The following is an 18,049-nucleotide window of genomic DNA, read 5'->3' as shown; positions in this document are numbered from 1 at the left end:
TTTCACTCTACTTCAGAGACATTTCTAGAGCACAAATTTGCTCATGTTGCTCTTTTCCTTAAGCCATCCAAAAATGTCACTTTGCCCTGAGAAGGAATGGCATACATCTCCTCAAGTGGTATATAAGGGACTCCAGGGACACCTGAGGGGCTCAGTCGGTTAAGTGTCTGACGTCAGTTCAAGTCAGGATTTCTTACTTCTTGGGTTTGAGCCCCACGTCGGGCTGTGTGCTGACAGCTCAGAGCCCGGAGCCTGCTTTGGATTCTGTGTCTCCCCATCTCTCTCTGCCCCTCCCCCACTCATTCATTTTTTCTCTCTCTCTCTCTCTTTCTCTTTCTCAAAAATAAATAGTAAGCATTAAAAAAAAATTTTTTTAAATGGGCCTCCACCATGTGAACCCTGCCTCACCTCTGGCCTCACCTGGCACTGCGTGTGCCCTCCTGTTCTGTGCACCAACGTATTTCACGTTGTTCCATCAGGACACAGCCTCTGTACTCAGCTTGGCCACTTGCTCTCTAGGGAGATTTCTGTTGCTCTCCTCAGCAAATGGAAAGAAAATGGAAGACCTGGAGAACATGGGACACCTGGAGGGCCATGACCCAGATGCCGGATCCTGTGTCACGGGGCCCTCTGCTTAGAATTCTCTTCTTCCCACTCTTTACTTGTTAATCACCATGTACCCTTCAAGACTTATCTTTTGAATATATAAAAGAATGGTATCTTCCTCTCTTTTTAAAAAATTTTTTAAATGTTTCTTTATTTCTGAGAGAGACAGAGACAGAGTATGAGTGGGGGAGGGGCAGAGAGAGAGGGAGACACAGAATCTGAAACAGCCTCCAGGCTCTAAGCTGTCAGCACAGAGCCAGACGCGGGGCTCAAACCCATGAACCGTGAGATCATGACCTGAGCTGAAATCTGACACTTAACCGACTGAGCCACCCAGGTGCCCCTATCTTCCTCTCTTTTGACCACAATCCATACTACAATGGACATTTCTTCCTCTGTACTGTTTCCTATCTGCACCTCTCTATTACCTTGTTTTACAAGATCTTCTGCCTCTATACATTTGGTCACCTCATTACTAACCTGATCTCCCAATTTATATACTGACTGCTGTAGGGGCTGTTCGATGCTTCTTCCATCTGTCCACTGTCCACATTCCAAGATAACCAGATCGTGCACATCAAAAAAGTTCTAGAAGGAAAACTCTGTATTTATATCTCCTATACACAGCATGACCAGCCTACCTACTAATTGTTCATATTCTTTACCCAGAATACTCCCTTATAACTTCCCCCACAACTCCCAACATCACCAACACTTCAGTTGCCCTTCAGGATCCAGGTGGGCTACCATCTGTAGAAGACACAGAGATGCACCACCCAATCTCTTTTCAAGTAAGGATTTGCTGTCCAGCCACGGGGGTGTGATCAGCAGACAGACAGCTATAAACTCTTCCTACAGAAAATGCCTTTGACTGAGGTCAGGCCCTTCCCATGAAAGCCTACATGTATTGACTAAGAAAGGTAGGGATATAAAGATGCAGTCATTTGGACCCAACATGAAACAACTATGATTCACTCCAGACCTCCCTGTTGGGATGGCCGAGGTTTAATTAGATCTATATTCCAATTTGACCTCTTCCTCTGCCCATTTTTGCTTTCTGCACTTTCCTTCCTCAGGTATTAATTCCTAATAAACATCTCACACACAAACCTTCACTCAGAGTCTGTTTCCAGAAACAGACTGGAGGCTAAAAGCACAAAATGAAGGTATGTACAGGGCCATACTCTCTCTGAAGGCTCTAGGGAAAGATCCCTCTTTGCTTCTGCTTATCTCGTGGTGGTAGCCAGCAGCCCATGTACTTCTCAGCTTGGAGCTGTTTCTCTTCTATCTCTTTCCCCATTGTCAGCCTTCTTCCGTGTGTGTGTGTGTGTGTGTGTGTGTGTGTGTGTGTGTTCCCATGGCATTCTCTTCTCTGCCTGTGTCTCTTTCATGCTTCTTATAAGGTCACTGGTCATACTGGATTTAGGGCCCATCTTGTTGCAATATGATCTCAGCTTAACTCACATTACAAAGGCCCTATTTCCAAATAAGGTCACATTTGAGGGTACCAGAGGTTAGGACTTGAACATAACCTTTTGGAAGACACAATTCAATTCATAGCAATACTACACCAGTACAACCTGAAATATTTTTTATTATTTTTTAAGTCTATTTATTTAGAGAGAGTATGTGTACATGAGCAGGGTAGGGGCAGAGAGAGAGGGAGAAAGAGAGAATCCCAAGCAGGTTCCATGCCATTGGTAGAGAGGCCGACGCAGGGCTTGATCTCACAAACTGCAAGATCATGACCTGAGCCGAAAAACAGAGTTGGAGGCTTAACTGACTGAGCCACCCAGGCACCCCTAACCTGAAATTCTTTATTGGATACAATTCACATCTTCTCTACTTACTAATACCATTGATAAGAGTCTCTGGGACACACACACACACACACACATACACACACACACACACACACACACACTTTGGCTTCTGCCTAAAAGACTGACCAATTAGAACTAGAATGAGGGAGAAGCTGATTTCAAAAATATTCTAACCATACTTTGCTAAGACTAATAGTCATATATCCTAAAATTTAATAGTAACCTGAAGTTTAAGAATCACACCCATGAGGGGCACCTAGGTGGCTCAGTCAGTTAAGCATCCGACTTCAGCTCAGATCATGATCTCATAGTCCATGAGTTTGAGCCCCACTTTGGCCTCTGTGCTGAGAGCTTGGAGCCTGGAACCTGCTTTAGATTCTGTGTCTCCCTCTCTCCCTGCCCCTCCTCCACATGCTCTCACTCTCTTTTTATTTCAAAAACAAACATTTTTAAAAATATATTTAAAGAATAAGAATGTGTCTAAAGAATCACACCCATGACATAGTGTTGAAATTCATCATGCCTACACTTAGAGTCCATTAAAACTACCTGTCTGGCTTTGGTATAACTAAGGAGTCTACTTAAAAAAATATATCAAAAAAGCTTTTTATTTTTTTTTCTTTTTTCTTTTCATTTTTTTTTTTTCCTTACAAACCATGTATGTTCCAAAGCCTCCTGGTACAGTCTTCCATGTATAAAGACAAAGCTTGATTCATCACTAAGACTTGTATTTGAGCTGTTTTCATAGTCATGTGATAGATTTCCACTGATCCCCCACATGGTCTCCTGGTTGGCCCGGCTCAGCGGTGCAGTCTCGGGCCACAGCATAGAGGAGGGCTGACAGGCCTGTGGTGATCTCATCTGCTCTACCCTCTCAACAACTGAGTTATTCAGGCTTGGAGTAGGTGGTGTTCTCTTTAAGGTTACATGTGAAACTGATTCTCATTTGAAAGCACTTTTGGGGTACAACACAAGTGACATGTTTTCTTCCAAGCACAGCAGTGTAAATATCATTATCAAGGCTTGTTTTTTTGAAGCATTCCCTCGTGGCAAGTCGGGTCAGCAGGCTTCCACATGCTGGTCTGAACTCAATCAGGCCATGACATATATTGCTTTGCCTTAGAAGAACCTATCTGGAGACATGAACATTCTATGTGATATGGTGACAAAATAACACATTTTTTATAGTCTAGGTATAAAACACTACTATTCCCTTTGAATATGTTTTCTAGAGACTTTATCTTATCTCCCTAACCTAAAATAATGGACTTTTCTAAGACCAAGAATATCAGAGAATAAATTTGTTATTTTGGTATTTATGGAAAAGCCAGTCAAGAAGTACCATAGACTAACAATAGTGCTTATTGTAACTCTGTGCATTTAAATGTTCTTCAAAAGCAGTGCAACTTGGGATATAAATTACAGCTGGGAACCATCCAAGAGTTGACAGGACTAGTTATTGATCATGCCTCGGTTTTCATTTTATATATATGTATATAAAATTAAAAAAATACATATATATGTACATATATTTATGTATATATATATATACACACAAATATATATATCTTTCATTTTCATGTCTTTATATATATTATAATATATATAGAGATAGAAAGAAAGAAAGAAAGAAAGAAAGAAAGAAAGAAAGAAAGAAAGAAAGAAAGAAAGAAAGAAAGAAAGAAAGAAAGAAATCCCAGAACTCTGGGATCATGACCTGAGTTGAAACCAAGAGTCAGATACTCAACCTACTGAGCCACCCAGGTGCACCTAGGTTTTCATGTCTAATTTTTAAAAATATTTTGCTTATTTTTGAGAGAGAGAGAATGTGCGAGCAAGCACACACAAGTGGGGCAGGGGCAGAGATAGGAGGACAGAAAGGATCCAGTGCGGGTCTGCACTGACAGCAGCAAGTCCAATGTGGGACTCGAACTCACAAACTGCAAGATCATGACCTGAGCTGAAGTCAGATGCTCAACTGACTGAGCCCCCCAGGAACCCCCCAGGTTTTCATTTCTAGAACAGACTGGTTGTGTGTGCATGCTGGCTCTACCACTGCCTCCCAATATGGCTCATGGGCAAGTAGTTAACATTTCTGTGTCCCTACTTCCTCATCCGCAAAATGGGATAATGATAGCATTTTAGAAGGTTAATTGAAGATTTTAAGAGTTAATAGTTGTAAAGAGTCAAATCAGTGCCTGGCAGATAGTAAGTACTCTGTGTTAACCATCTCCAGTGAAGGCACAGACCTATATTGTTTTGTTCACAGCTCTACAGCGAGCACAGGGAACACTTTCCTGTATATAATAGACTCTTGATTAATTTGGTGTTTTGAAACTTATGGATATTTGACCTTTATTAATGTTACTAGTACTTAACATGGTATAATAATGTCTTAATGGCATAAGTACATAAAATATTCAACCTTCCACATCACCTGTTTTTCACAGTAAACATTTATTTTACTGACTCTTGGATAAAACACATTGTCATCCATCACAGCGGATGTATGAACAAGAGTTTATGTCAGGGATTTTTACATTTTCTTCTCTGGTGCCTGTTTATGTATGTACAACTGCTTTGCTCCAGAGAAGATCTCAGACAACTTCATAAATATTTTACTTTCAGTTCTGCATTTTACTTTCAACCTTGTGTTTTACTTTTAGTTCTACTATAAACATTTAAATGATGTGAAGACATTTTCCCACTTTACAGGGAGATCTAAAACTTGTGCATGTCTTTTGCTTTTGCTTTTTAGAGGGCTAAAGAGACAAGAGAGTGGTGACATTTAATATTTAAGAAGCAAATGAGCAGAATACCTGGTGCCATTTGATAGCAAAATATGAGTCAGGAATAACATGGGGGTGCCTGGGTGGCTCCATCTGTTAAGTGTCCCACTTAGCCTCAGGTCATGATCTTATGGTTCATGAGTTTGAGCCCCATGTCAGGCTTCATGCTGACAGCTCAGAGCCTGGAGCCTGCTTCAGATTTTGTGTCTCCCCATCTTTCTCTGCACCTCTCAAGCTCATGCTCTGTCTCTCTCTCCCTCAAAAATAAAAAAAAATTCAGAATAACATTAACAAGCCATATATCCCTGAATGATAGAACAGCATTTATGTAGAGTGAGGCTAGAGAAGCTAACCCCATAGGTAGGAAAAGATACATAACTTTTTTTTCCTTTTTTTTTCTTGCCCTTGTCAAGATGTGAATCAGAAAATCCATGGCACACTGAATAACTGGTGGATGAGGAAGATTCTTTCTTCAATGGTGCATGAATTTTAGAAAAAAATTACATTCTGTCTATGCTAAATCACTCAGAGTTAAGTGATCTAGAACAATACTACAAGAAATGAAGTCATTTCTATACAATATGTATAATGCAGGAAAATTCTGTGGTCTGTTTGTTTTACACAATGTCAGAAGTTTCCAAATACATGGAAATTTAGCTTTACTCTGGTGATGGACTGGATATCTCACCTTTTCCTCTGGTGTCCTGACCCTCAGTGTAGATGAGCAAAGCAGCTTTTACCGTCCTTCTCCCCATGTTCTCCCTCAGCCCCTTCCTCGGTGCCTCTCCGGCTCCCTCTCTTTAACTTCTCTCTCCTCTTCCTCCCTCCTGAGCACTGAAGTGGAGAATTAGATGTTTACTAAACTGCAGACGAACTTTATTTGGCAAATACTGATCTAGATGAAGCCCATAGAAGAACAACATGTGCACATATTTTGAAGTAGAGTAAAAATAACAACAACAAAAAAAATCCCACATTTTTTAGAAGTATTCTTTGTTTCACATCTCCTGGCACATAACTGAGAAAATATGAGGAAGAACACTAAAAGAAAACTCTAGGCTATAAGGTCAAATTCTTAAGAGAGTTTAGGTTCATTCTCGGTCTCAGTGAGTAAATACATAATTCTAGAGTTAGTTTTCTCTCATTGCTCCATATTCGAACACTCTTATTTTGCTACCTTTGGAAATGTTTTGTAAAATCATGGTATCTTCCCTTCAGTGATTTTTCTGTCAGAACTTTTTCACCACCAAATCCTTCTAAGAGGTTAAGATGTCCTTTTCAATGGAAAGAATTGAAAAGCCGAGGCAAGATACTAAGAACCAGGAAGGAAGAAGAGAACAAAACTTGCCACAGAATCCAAGTTCAGAGGCTGTTTCAAGAAAACAGTCCACATTACAGAATGTTGTTGACACCAAAGCCATAGGAGAGTTCATCAGAAGGCAATTTGTCACTTAGGAGCTAACTTTGACCCACTGAAAAAGCAGCTTCAGTCAATGGTGAAGCCAGAAACCAGATTATAGTGCATTGAGAGGCAAAGGGAAAGTAAGAATGTAAAAACAATTCAACAGTCCTTTCTAAATCCTTGTCTCAACTGTTTTTTTCTATGAGATATCTTTCAGAAAACTTCCCTTTCTCTATAGAAACAGCCATCACAGGCAGATATTTAAAATATATTTATCTAGCCAGTGGGTTAAATACAAACATGGCAGGTACAAGAGATCAATATGATAGAAAAGATAAGACAGAAGGTAAGAACCTTACATAATTCAAATCACGTTAACATCAGGGCATCACAAAATAAGAAAGGGGCTATTTTTAAAAGTCTCATTTCAGTTTCATTGCCATTATCATGTGTTTATGCCTATTACATATTTTAGCACCACATTAAGTTAAGGACTGTTGAAAAAATAAATGATTCTAACCTTTAGTCTTACTCGCAGATTAAAAGTGTCAAGGAATACCATTCTGATACTATCGTGATAGGTACATAATAAAATATAAGCAATTGGGGCGCCTGGGTGGCTCGGTCAGTTAAGTGTCCTACTTTTGGTTTCGGCGCAGGTCATGATCTTGCAGTTTATGAGTTCAAGCCCCACCAGGGGCCTCTGTGCTGGCAGCGTGGAGCCTGCTTAGGATTCTCTCTCCCTCTCTTTCTGTCTTTCCCCCACTCGCACTGTCTCTGTCTGTCTCAAAATAAATAAATAAGCTTTAAAAAATGTTAAGAAGTAATAAAATGTAAGCAATCATACATTAACTTTTATATGAACATTTGGATAAATGCCTAAGTATTGAAACCTAACTTTGAAAAGGAAGGAGGGCGTGAATGAAAAAATAAACAGTTCCATTCCAGACAATGGAATATTGTTCAGTACTGAACAGAAATGAGCTATCAAACCATGAAAAAAAAATGAAGGAAGTTTAAATGCTATTACTAAGTGAAAGAAGCCACTCTGAAAAGGGTACATACTGTTTCATTCCAACTACAAGACATTCTGGAAAAGGCAAAACTATGGAGAAAGTGAAAATGTCATTGATTGCCAGGAGTTATTGGAGGGAGGGATGAATGGCTGGAGCACAGAGAACTTTTAGGGGATGAAATCCACTCTGTGTGATAATAATGGTGGATACATACCCTTGTCCAAACCCACAGAGTATGCGACTCCAAGAGTGAGCCCTAATGTAAACCATGGGCTTTGAGTGATTATACTGTGCAGTGTAGGTTCCTCAATGGTAGCAAATGTGCCACCCTTGTCAGGGATGTTGATAATGGAGGAAGCTATCCATGTAGGGGAAATCTCTCATTTCCTCCCAATTTGGCTGTGTAGCTTAAACTGCTCAAAAAAAAGGTTTTAAAAAAGGAAAGAAGAATACCAGTTGGAAATAAAAATCTAAGGAGATAGTTGAACTATCATATCAAAATATATTCATTAAGTTGAATTGTTTTTGGTTTTTAATCTGAGAAAGAGAGAGCATGAGTGGGCAGGGGAGAGTGCAGAGGGAGAGAGAGGGAAAGAGTGAGGAAGAGAGAGAGAGGGGGAGAGAGAGAGAGAGAGAGAGAGAGAGAGAGAGAGAGAGAGAGAGAGAATTCCAAGCAGGTTCCATGCTCAATGCAGAGTCCAACACAGGGCTCAATCTCACAACCCTGGGATCATGACCTGAGTCAAACTCCAGAGGCAGATGCTCAACTGACTGAACCACCAAGATGCCCCAAATTGGTCTGTTTATTAGCAAAGATTGTTCTTTTACTCCCACCTCTGTTTCAGCCACTGAGCTAATCATAATGAGGGGAGGGGGAAAGAGGGAGGTATGCAAGATATAAGACAGTCTTTAACCATAAAGTGCCAAGCACTTTTCTAAGTTATATGTATGTATTACGTTTTTAATTCCCATACTAACCCTATGAGATTGTACAGGGACTGGCTAGATTTTGTGGGGCCTAAGGCCTACATAATTTGAGAAGCACCCTTTAAGGAAAAGAATTAACCCTATTAGCTGCTGCAATAGAGGGCATTCTATTGATCACTCTCCTCAAAACAGTTCACAGTCTGGGTGGGAAGAAAGACTAAATAAACAGCTAATATGTGCTTTAAAAGAGATATCTATTCAACCAAAAACACTGATGAGCACTTGCTACATGTGACACACTGTTTGAGGTGTTTGAGATAAACAAAGGTCCTTGCCCTTGTAAGTATTCCATTTCAGCATAGGAGACAAGTAAATGTGGCAAATAAACCAATGATATAGCATATTAAAAGCTGATAAGTGCTATTTCAAAAAAAAAAAGGACTTAAGGATAAGAGTCAGGTATTGGACAGGAGCTGGAAAACAGGTTGTAGTTTAAGGAGCATAATCAGGGTATGTCTCATTGCAAGGTGATATTTAAGCAAGATTCAAAGGGGCCAAATGTAAATGCATGGATCCCTGGGGAAAGAGGGTTCCAGGCTGAAGGAACTGGTAGGGTATGTTTCATGCACTTAAGAAACAGCAGGTACGTGGCGAGCTGGTGCGTGCGTGACAGCAGAGAAGCAGGAGATGAACTGTGAGAGATAAAGGGGCAGGGAGTTGTAGAACCATGTAAAGAATTTGTTTTTGGCTCTGAGGTAGGGAAGCATTGAAAGATTTTGAGCAAAAAGGTGGCAGGATCAACCTTCCAATGTCCAAATATCATCCTGGCCACTGTGTTGAGGTTTTGGTAGCTGAGACCAGAATGGTAGAAGAGCAGGTGGTGAGAAATGTTCAGATCATAGATATACTTTGAAAGTAAAGCCAACAAAATTTGTTGGAGTGTGACGATGGGGCGTGAGACAAGGAGGAGGGTCAAGGATGGCTCCAAGGATTTTGACCTAGGCCACTGCAAGGTCAGATTGCGTTTGAATGAGATGGATAAGGACACAGGAGCGTGTTGGGAGGCGAGGCAGGAAATCATTCATTTGAGATGTCTTCAAGATACCCAGGTGAAGATTCTAACTAGGTATTTGAGCAGACGCGGCTGCATTCAAAAGGTGCCAAAATTGATGGGGTATCAAGGAAAAGATGAAAAGGATGCCTACCATGGCCTCCTCCGGAGATCAGTCCAAGCTGCCTGCATTAGAGGTGCTCAATTTGAAGGTTTTCACATGAAAGTCTTCCAAAGAGAAGTTCCCTAGAATCCCTAGAAGTTCCCACACCTGCCAGTCATTAGTAATAAGGAAGATGTTAAATACAAAGTAACATGTTACTCAAAAATGAAAGATGTGAATGAAGGGGAAAATCAAGAGTCCTGGGAGAAGAAAAAGTGAGTTGGCTGTTTTGAGACTTTATTGCCTGGCAGGAGGGTGGACATACATGTCTTTGCCACATGGGGCTCATCTCCCCTCCCTGGGCTCTCCGCCATACCTCCCTTCCCTTTTCGTTAAGCAAACTCTTTCAGAAGTTCCACAAGTCAGGACTCAGGAACTCTCACCTGTTTCCATGGAAGGAAAATACAGAAACCTCTGGTTAAGACAAAATGCAAAATTCAAAGGCAAGAGATGTCAAACTAGTAACTTGCAACCATAAGTAATCTCTAATAAAATCAGAGAGGAGTCTGGAAGATGGTAGGGATCTTGCCATACTTCTTCTATATACTCTCTTCCAAACCTCACATTCTCTGGCAATAAACCTGAAAAACAGGCCTTGTGACATTTGTCACTCAATTCTTTTTCCCCTAGGTTTGCTGCATGTGATCATACTGGTACCCTTGGTTACTTTTGCAGCATTCAAGAGACCCTAAAATAGAACACAATAAGCCAATAAGTAGATACAGCTACAAGTAGCTGTTCGTCCCTATGATTTCTTCTCTGAGACTCTAAGCAAACATCCCATTTATTCAACCAACATTTATGGACCGTTTTCTAGGTTGTGGGAACTGCGTTAGGTCCCAGGGAGAGGATTCAAAGATGAACAAGACACATTCTCAACTCTGAGGTCCTTCCAGGGCAGAGACACTATTTTTCTCAAACTCCACGCCTTCTATGGTTGCCTTTTCTCAGGTCATAAATATTCACCCTGGCTCAGCAAGTTTCCAGGCATACAGAAACCATGCCTGTTGCTACGTCTTCTATCTACTATAAAGCATAGGTCTCAACTAGAGATGATTTGCCACCCCCACCCCCACCCCAGGGGACATGGGACAATGTCTGAAGACATTTTTGGTTTTTGCAACTGGGGCAGTGGGTACGAGTGCTACTGGCATCAAACTGGTAGCAGGGATGTGCTACACTGCACAGGATAGTTCCCATCCCCCAAGACAAAGAACTATCCAGCCCAAAAGGTCAATAGCACTGAGATTGAGAAACCTACTATACACAGTCTTTGTTTTAACCACTTGGTCCTTATAATATATGCCATGTTATTCTTCCATTTACTGTCTCTGCAGCAATAGCACTAAGAAAGTTTTCTGCCTGTCATTGATTAAGATGTTGAAAACAGGAAAAAATAAAGGAAGTAAATCTTCCCCCCATATCTTGCTGTGGCCAGCTAGAGGTCTTGCCAGGGTTCATTTTTCTGCCTACACAGGTCTAGAAAACCATTGAAGAAAGCAAAGAATCTGGTCTAGTAATTGTATGACAAACATATATCTTTTATCTTTCCCATTGTTTTTTGTCATCCCGTCCATAACCAAAGTGTGTTTTTGTCTTTTCATGTTTCACTTGCTGCGTGGCACGTTCTTCTTCTTGCTCATTTTCACCTAACCAAATTCAGCTGCTCCCTCAAGATCCCGCTCAAATGCTGAGTCATGCATTTATTTCATCTGTTCCGGGCAGCAGTGATAATCCAACCCCTCCAGCCTACCCCCAACTGAAACACACTCCTACCATAGCTACTCCATCCCTCCCTTGGTAACTGAAGTGTTACCGTTTTTTTTTTTGTGACTCCTCAACTGAATTATAAGTTCCTTGAGGTCCAATTTCTAATTAGGAAGAATATGGGCACTTTTTTCTTAATCTTATTTGACTGAAAGTTACATGTTCCTCCAGCACAGATGAATGGAGGAAAGTGATACTACATTTCAGAATAATTATTGTGATAAAAAATAATTATTGCTATAAATGTGTTATCTTTGGGGAAAAAAGAGCATTGGTCTAAAATGTACATCAACAAAGAAAAATAAAATAAAATGTCCATCAACTGATAAATGGATAAAGAAGATATGGTATGTAGATACAATGGAATACTACTCGGAGATCAAAAAGAATGAAAGCTTGCCATTTGCAACGATGTGGATGGAACTAAAGGGTATTATGCTAAGCAAAATAAGTCAGTCAGAGAAAGACAAATGTCATATGATTTCACTCGTGTGGAATTTAAGTTACAAAACAGATGAACATAGGGGAAGGAAGCAAACATAAGATAAAAACAGGGAGACAAACCATAAGAGACTCTTAAATACAGGGAACAAACTGAGGGTTGCTGGCGGAGTATTGGGTAGAGGGATGGGGTAAATGGGCGATGGGCATTAAGGAAGACACTTGTCGGAATGAGTACTGGGTGTCATATGTAAGTGATGAATCACTCAGTTCTAATCCTGAAATCATAATTACACTATATGTTAACTAACTTTGATTTAAATAAAAATAAAAAAGAGTATTGGTCTAGAAATCTCCAAAGTCAGTGAAGGCAACTTCACATACCAGATTCTGAGAGAGTTCTTTTTCCTTAGGCAAGACTGAAGGAGAAAAGAAACATTCCTGCCTCTGGTAGGTAATGGAATTTGAAAAGTTTCACTTAAAATGTAGACAATTTAACAGATTAGATTCATTTAGAGGTAGGAGTGGGTTGTAAAAAATAATAGATTTTTCTGCAAAAAAAAAAAGAAAAAAGATCTGCTTTGACTTTATTAGATGTAATGACTCACCATTGCACTCCCTTAGAGAAAGGCAAATCTATATATCACACATTATTTCCTTTCTATCCAGATGAGCATAGAAGTTCTTCAGTTTGGCTAAGCATCTACATTTTCACCATTATTGCTGGCCATTCATTATCTTCTCATTGAAAAGCCAGGCCAGATCCAAAAAGACATGTCTATTCTTCTGCCCTTACAATGTTACAACCCATGAGAGCAGACACATGAGTGACTGCCATAGGGACTCCATGTAGACATGGCCTCAGGACACAGCATGAGCAGGAGTTAAACCACACTGGGCTGCACTGGTACATCAGCTCATTCCTGGCTATGTGCACTTGAGCAAGTCATTCACCTTCCTTAACCCATGCTCTTGATATTTCACAAAAGCTTATCGAGGATATTAATGAGATAATGTATCTGAAGTGCTTAACAAAATGCCTGTTCTCTAATAGGTGCTCAGAAAATGCCAAGAAGAGCAGTCTCTTCCCTTCAAATGCATTTGCTTTTGCCCTCAAATCTATATGCTCTTCCCATAGTTGATCAATTTTCCTCAGGCTCTCTAGAAATGGAATGCTTTCCAGTTTGTTAACAACATTCTTTGTTCCTCATACTAAGAACACATTTTGCTTCCTTTTCGTTGCCCATGTATTTTTAAAAACACACCTTGGGAGACATGACATGTTTAAAATGCAATGGAGCAACCTGCGTTATAAGCTCCAGGTCTGAACAAAGTGAGAACATGAGGAATGAACATGAATTATGCACTGAGTCGCACCGACAGTTCCGAAACAGGAAAATTGACCCTGCTGGGTGCGGTTCTCCAATCATATAATGTGGTTTACAGCTTAAAATCTCATCTATAAAACACCATCTCGAAGTGAGTTTGGGTTTGGCTGTAACCACAGCAAAAAGAAAGCCCACTCACACTAAGAATGACCTTTACACCTGTTTGGGTTTCTTAGTAACTTATTTTAACAGATTGTCTATACAAGATGGGAGTTTTATGACTGGTATCAGTCCAAAGGTGGAGAAAACATGAACACAGTGTGTTTGGCCATATTTTTCAGTGCATTCTAGTTCTCGTGAAATTTAACAGCAGATGGATTCCTGGAACATGGGATTGTCTTTCTTTCTTTTTTGGATAAAATAAGTACCCAACAAGCAGAGACTATAAAGTGAATGTAACACTTTTTCCAATACTCCTAATAGGACAAATAGTCTTTAAAAAGTATTCACTGCCGTTAAAAAGCAAAAAATTAGGCACTTCCACCAAACCCTTTCCTTTCCTCAAAAAGTCCCATTTCCTCTGCCTGTTTATGGTTCAGCTACCTGATGGGCCTTTTTGTACAAGCAGAAGCATGAGATGACAAATGGGAGGTAGACTCCACCCATGAACATGAAAAGATGTGAGAAATTAGGTTCTGTCATAGAAAAAAAAAATCACATTGGGAGATTGGAAACAATGACTCTCATCCTCCTTGAGAAAGTCGCATATAAATTAGCTACCCATTAGGTATGAATTATAATTGGCCCATGTACGTTTCAGGAAATCAAACATGGATTTAGAAAGACCTGAGAGCTGGGGTGCCTGTGTGGTTCAGTCAGTTGGGCATCTGACTTTGGCTCAGGTCATGATCTCATAATTCAAAACTCTGAGCTCCAAGCTCTGTGCTGTGAGCACAGAGCTCCAATCTGATCCTCTGCCCCCCTCTCTCTCTGCCCCTCCCCTGTTCAAGCTTGTTCTCGTTCTCGTTCTCTCTTAAAAATGAATGTCGAAAGAAAGAAAGAAAGAAAGAAAGAAAGAAAGAAAGAAAGAAAGAAAGAAAGAAAGAGAGAGAGAGAGAGAGAGAGAAAGAAAGAAAGAGGAAGGAAGGAAGGAAGGAAGGAAGGAAGGAAGGAAGGAAGGAAGGAAGGAAGGAAGGAAGGGAGGGAGGGAGGGAGGGAGGGAGGGAGGGAGGGAGAGAAAAAAAAAAAAGACGTGAAAGCTGAAGGAGGAGATTGGCCCCAGACAACATTCTTTGTCCCCTGGGTAGGAGCTCTTAAAAGCAAGCAGCTCTCAGATCCACGGCTACCTGCAAGGAAAGAGTAAACCAAGATGGAGAAAATACCTGAATTCCTCCAACGTGCTGCTTCTTCTCCCTGGAACCCTTGGGAGAAGGGGTTTTTAATCAGCTCTGTGGACATCTCCCTCTGTTTTACATCTGCATAGCTCTGTACCCTTCTCCTGAAGTGGAAGTTAACAAAGTACCAGAAGAATGTCAGGTCTCACAAAGTTCCTAACTGCCCTAAGAAGGGCACAGAGAAGGACCCGTCACACTGGTAACTGGCTTTTTTTGGAAATTTTTTAGAACAAAGAAAAGGAAAAAAAATAAAACAGAAAGGATCAGATAAACTCCAATTAAGCAAGCAAGCTTTATAAGCTTTATCCAAATTAAATCTCTTAACATTGATGTTTACCCATCATTAATTTTTATGTAATCCCATTAGGAGAAGAATACGTTCCATCAGTGGCTGCCGGTGCTGGCTTTATGAACCCAGGCTACCTTTTCCTCTAGCAGGACTGCAGCACGCTAAGACTGATGCTTAAATCAGCTCTTCAAAACCCATTGGTCAAATAGAAGCCAGAGGACAGTCCTGCAGAGAATCAAAGACCAAAGAAGGAAATCTGAAAAGGATCAATTTGAAAACCTTGAGAGCCATCTGGATTGTGAGATCCAGAGCAAGGAGAGATAATAAGGGCTAGAAAAAGCCTGTGATTCCCCCCCCCCCTTGTTTTCTGATGGGGACATCATGCCTGTTGTCTGTGCGAATGGCACTCTTAGCTAAAATATCCCGAACTACCCATTGAGTGTCACATGCAAATGATTTCTTCTTGGTCCCACTCACTCCGTGATGCGGTGCTCTGGCCAGGCCAGGGGAGAGCAACCCAAGTGTCTTATGAAAGTAAGACAACCCGGCCTCCCACTTTGCTCTGCCGATTTCCATATCCGGTATGACAAGTTTTCCTGGGACAGGCCTGCAACCACAGGCACATGTCTCACCCTGTTAAGACTCCATAGCAGGTAAAGCAACCTGAACTCCTCATGGAAGAGCTGGGCACACAAACCTCCGCCCACTCACAAAAGTAAGGGAAGCCAAAGTGGGCAAAACTTTCCACCCATTTGCTTCCAAAGCACATATTCCCAGGAGCGGGTGAGGAGTGCCTCGTACAGAGGCATGCTCAAACCTTTCCACTTGCTTTCTTGTCTCCGGCCCCATGCATACCAGCAGGAACCTGAACAAGATGGTGGCTTCAAAGCAACACGTTGGCAACTTCCTGGAATGAAAATCTACCTTCTCTTTAAAAGAAATTCCTACTTGGTTTCTCTTCTGGGGCACTTTTCTTTTCTCTCTCCTTTTTCTCAAGTCCACTGTCCTCCTCACACTGGAGCTAATCCTGACACGGTTAATCCCTCCATCTCTTGTTACCCGCCCTGAAGTTTTCTCTTCTCTTCCTGGTTGGGGAAACCATAATTAGTTCCAGGACATTAGTATTGTCTGATTCTGTTTGTCACATTTTAATTCTTGACTGAGTCACGAGGCCAGGTTGAGAAGAGTGCCCTTGGTTAATGACATTCTCAGGCAACAAGGATACAGTGTAGAGATTAATAGGTCGTTAGGACAAAGAGCAGAAATGGTTTCACCTCCCAGGTTCATCACTTTACTAGTTCTGTGATTGGACAAATTTGCGAGCATCTCTAAGCCTTAATTTCTTCATAAAATATGGACAGAATATGTTGTTGTAAGAATTAAATAAGGTAATGTATGCAAAGGAGCATAGTGTCTGGTGTCCAGTGAGCTGAGTGATGTTGGCCATTACCAGCATCATCATAATCATCCTTGTTATTAAGCTACACAACTTCCCAGGCCAGACAATGGGAAACAAAGATGAATAAGCTTCTAACTTCGAGGTGCTTACAGTCAACTCATAGCGATTGACATGTAAACACATCATCACATAACAATAATCTCAGTCTGACACTCTGCCCCAATGTTTCCAAATCCCTCACATTCAAAAAGGTACAGAGCCATGCCTTTGAGTCAAACAATGAACCGAAGCTGAATATTTTTTACTCAACATACTTCTCAAACCTCTAGGAACTTAATCTGCAAGGTTTTCTGATGAGGGTTCGGCACTCTTTTCTACTCTTAACTCTCCTGAATTGTTATTGTCTTGATTTTCTCATGGATAGGTACTACCCGTTAAAAAAAAAGAAGAAAGAACAGCTGTAGAACTTCTAAGAAGCTCATTCTCCCTGGCTCAAATAAAAACATTAAAAATCAGAACAGCGGATTCAGGACCCCCTTCTTCCTGTCACATACAAACGTACATAAACTAGGCAGCTTCTAAAAATCTGACATTAGGGGCCAACACTGCTGGCTCTCAGAATCGTTAATCATGTTAGCGAATGAATCATTCACTAAAGAGATCAGGGCTGGTATTCTGACACTAATTCCCAAGATGCAGTATACAACGCTGAATCATATCTGCCATTTTGGGGGAGGCGACTGTCACAATGGGTCTTAAAGAACCAAGTTTTTGACAAAACACTGAATTTCTTTATTCTATGCCTTGCAGTTCAGCTGTAAACAAAATCTTTTTTTTTTTTAATCTTAAAATTTTTTCCACATGTTCCAAATTTTTGTAGAAGTCTTTATGACTGTTACTTTGATGTATATGCCAAACAGGATAAACCCTTGAAAGGCAACACTGCTAATGGACACAAGGATCTTTATGTAATTGTAATAGCCAGTTTGGCTAGTTTTATGGGTGTGTGTACATTTAATTTTGAGTTGAGCAATATCCAATTTGGCAATGAGCTGGACTAATATGAGTCTTTCTGCTTGTTTGTTTTAATTACTAACAACCAGAGAAAAACTATTCACAGCAGCCAAGAGAATTAAAATCAGAAACGCACTCTACTACTTGCAGACTGCCCATTAGCTCACCTCCAATGGATGTCACTTATTCAGGCCAGAGGCAAGAGGGGCAGATTTGGAACTGTGATATGTGAGGAAAACAGAAAGAGAGATGTTAAGGTTTTCAGGGATAAAACAACTTCCCTTCAAAGCTGTGAAAGAAGTCCCAGTAATAATCATTCATTCATTCAGTACTTTTTACTGTGTGCTCATGGGCCAGGCCCTGTTCTAGGTGCCAAGGATACCACAATGAACAAAATAAACAAAATAATCTCTTCACAGAGACTATTCTAGTGAGCAGTAAACACAGTAAACAAATAGACAACAAAAGTATGATTTCGGGTAGTGCTAGGTGCCATAAAGATGACAAGATAGATAATCAGAGAATGGCTCTCTGAGGAATCGATATTTAAATAGAGATTTGAATGGCATGGGGTTGGGGGGGTGGTTGGGGGGGAGTATGCAACCATGCTGGAATCTGGGAGAAGAACATTCCAAGCAGA

The sequence above is a fragment of the Hyaena hyaena genome, unplaced genomic scaffold (assembly GCF_003009895.1).
Source record: "Hyaena hyaena isolate Hyena2069 unplaced genomic scaffold, ASM300989v1 scaffold_166, whole genome shotgun sequence".
Lineage (NCBI taxonomy): Eukaryota > Metazoa > Chordata > Mammalia > Carnivora > Hyaenidae > Hyaena > Hyaena hyaena.
This window is presented reverse-complemented; position numbering follows the sequence as displayed.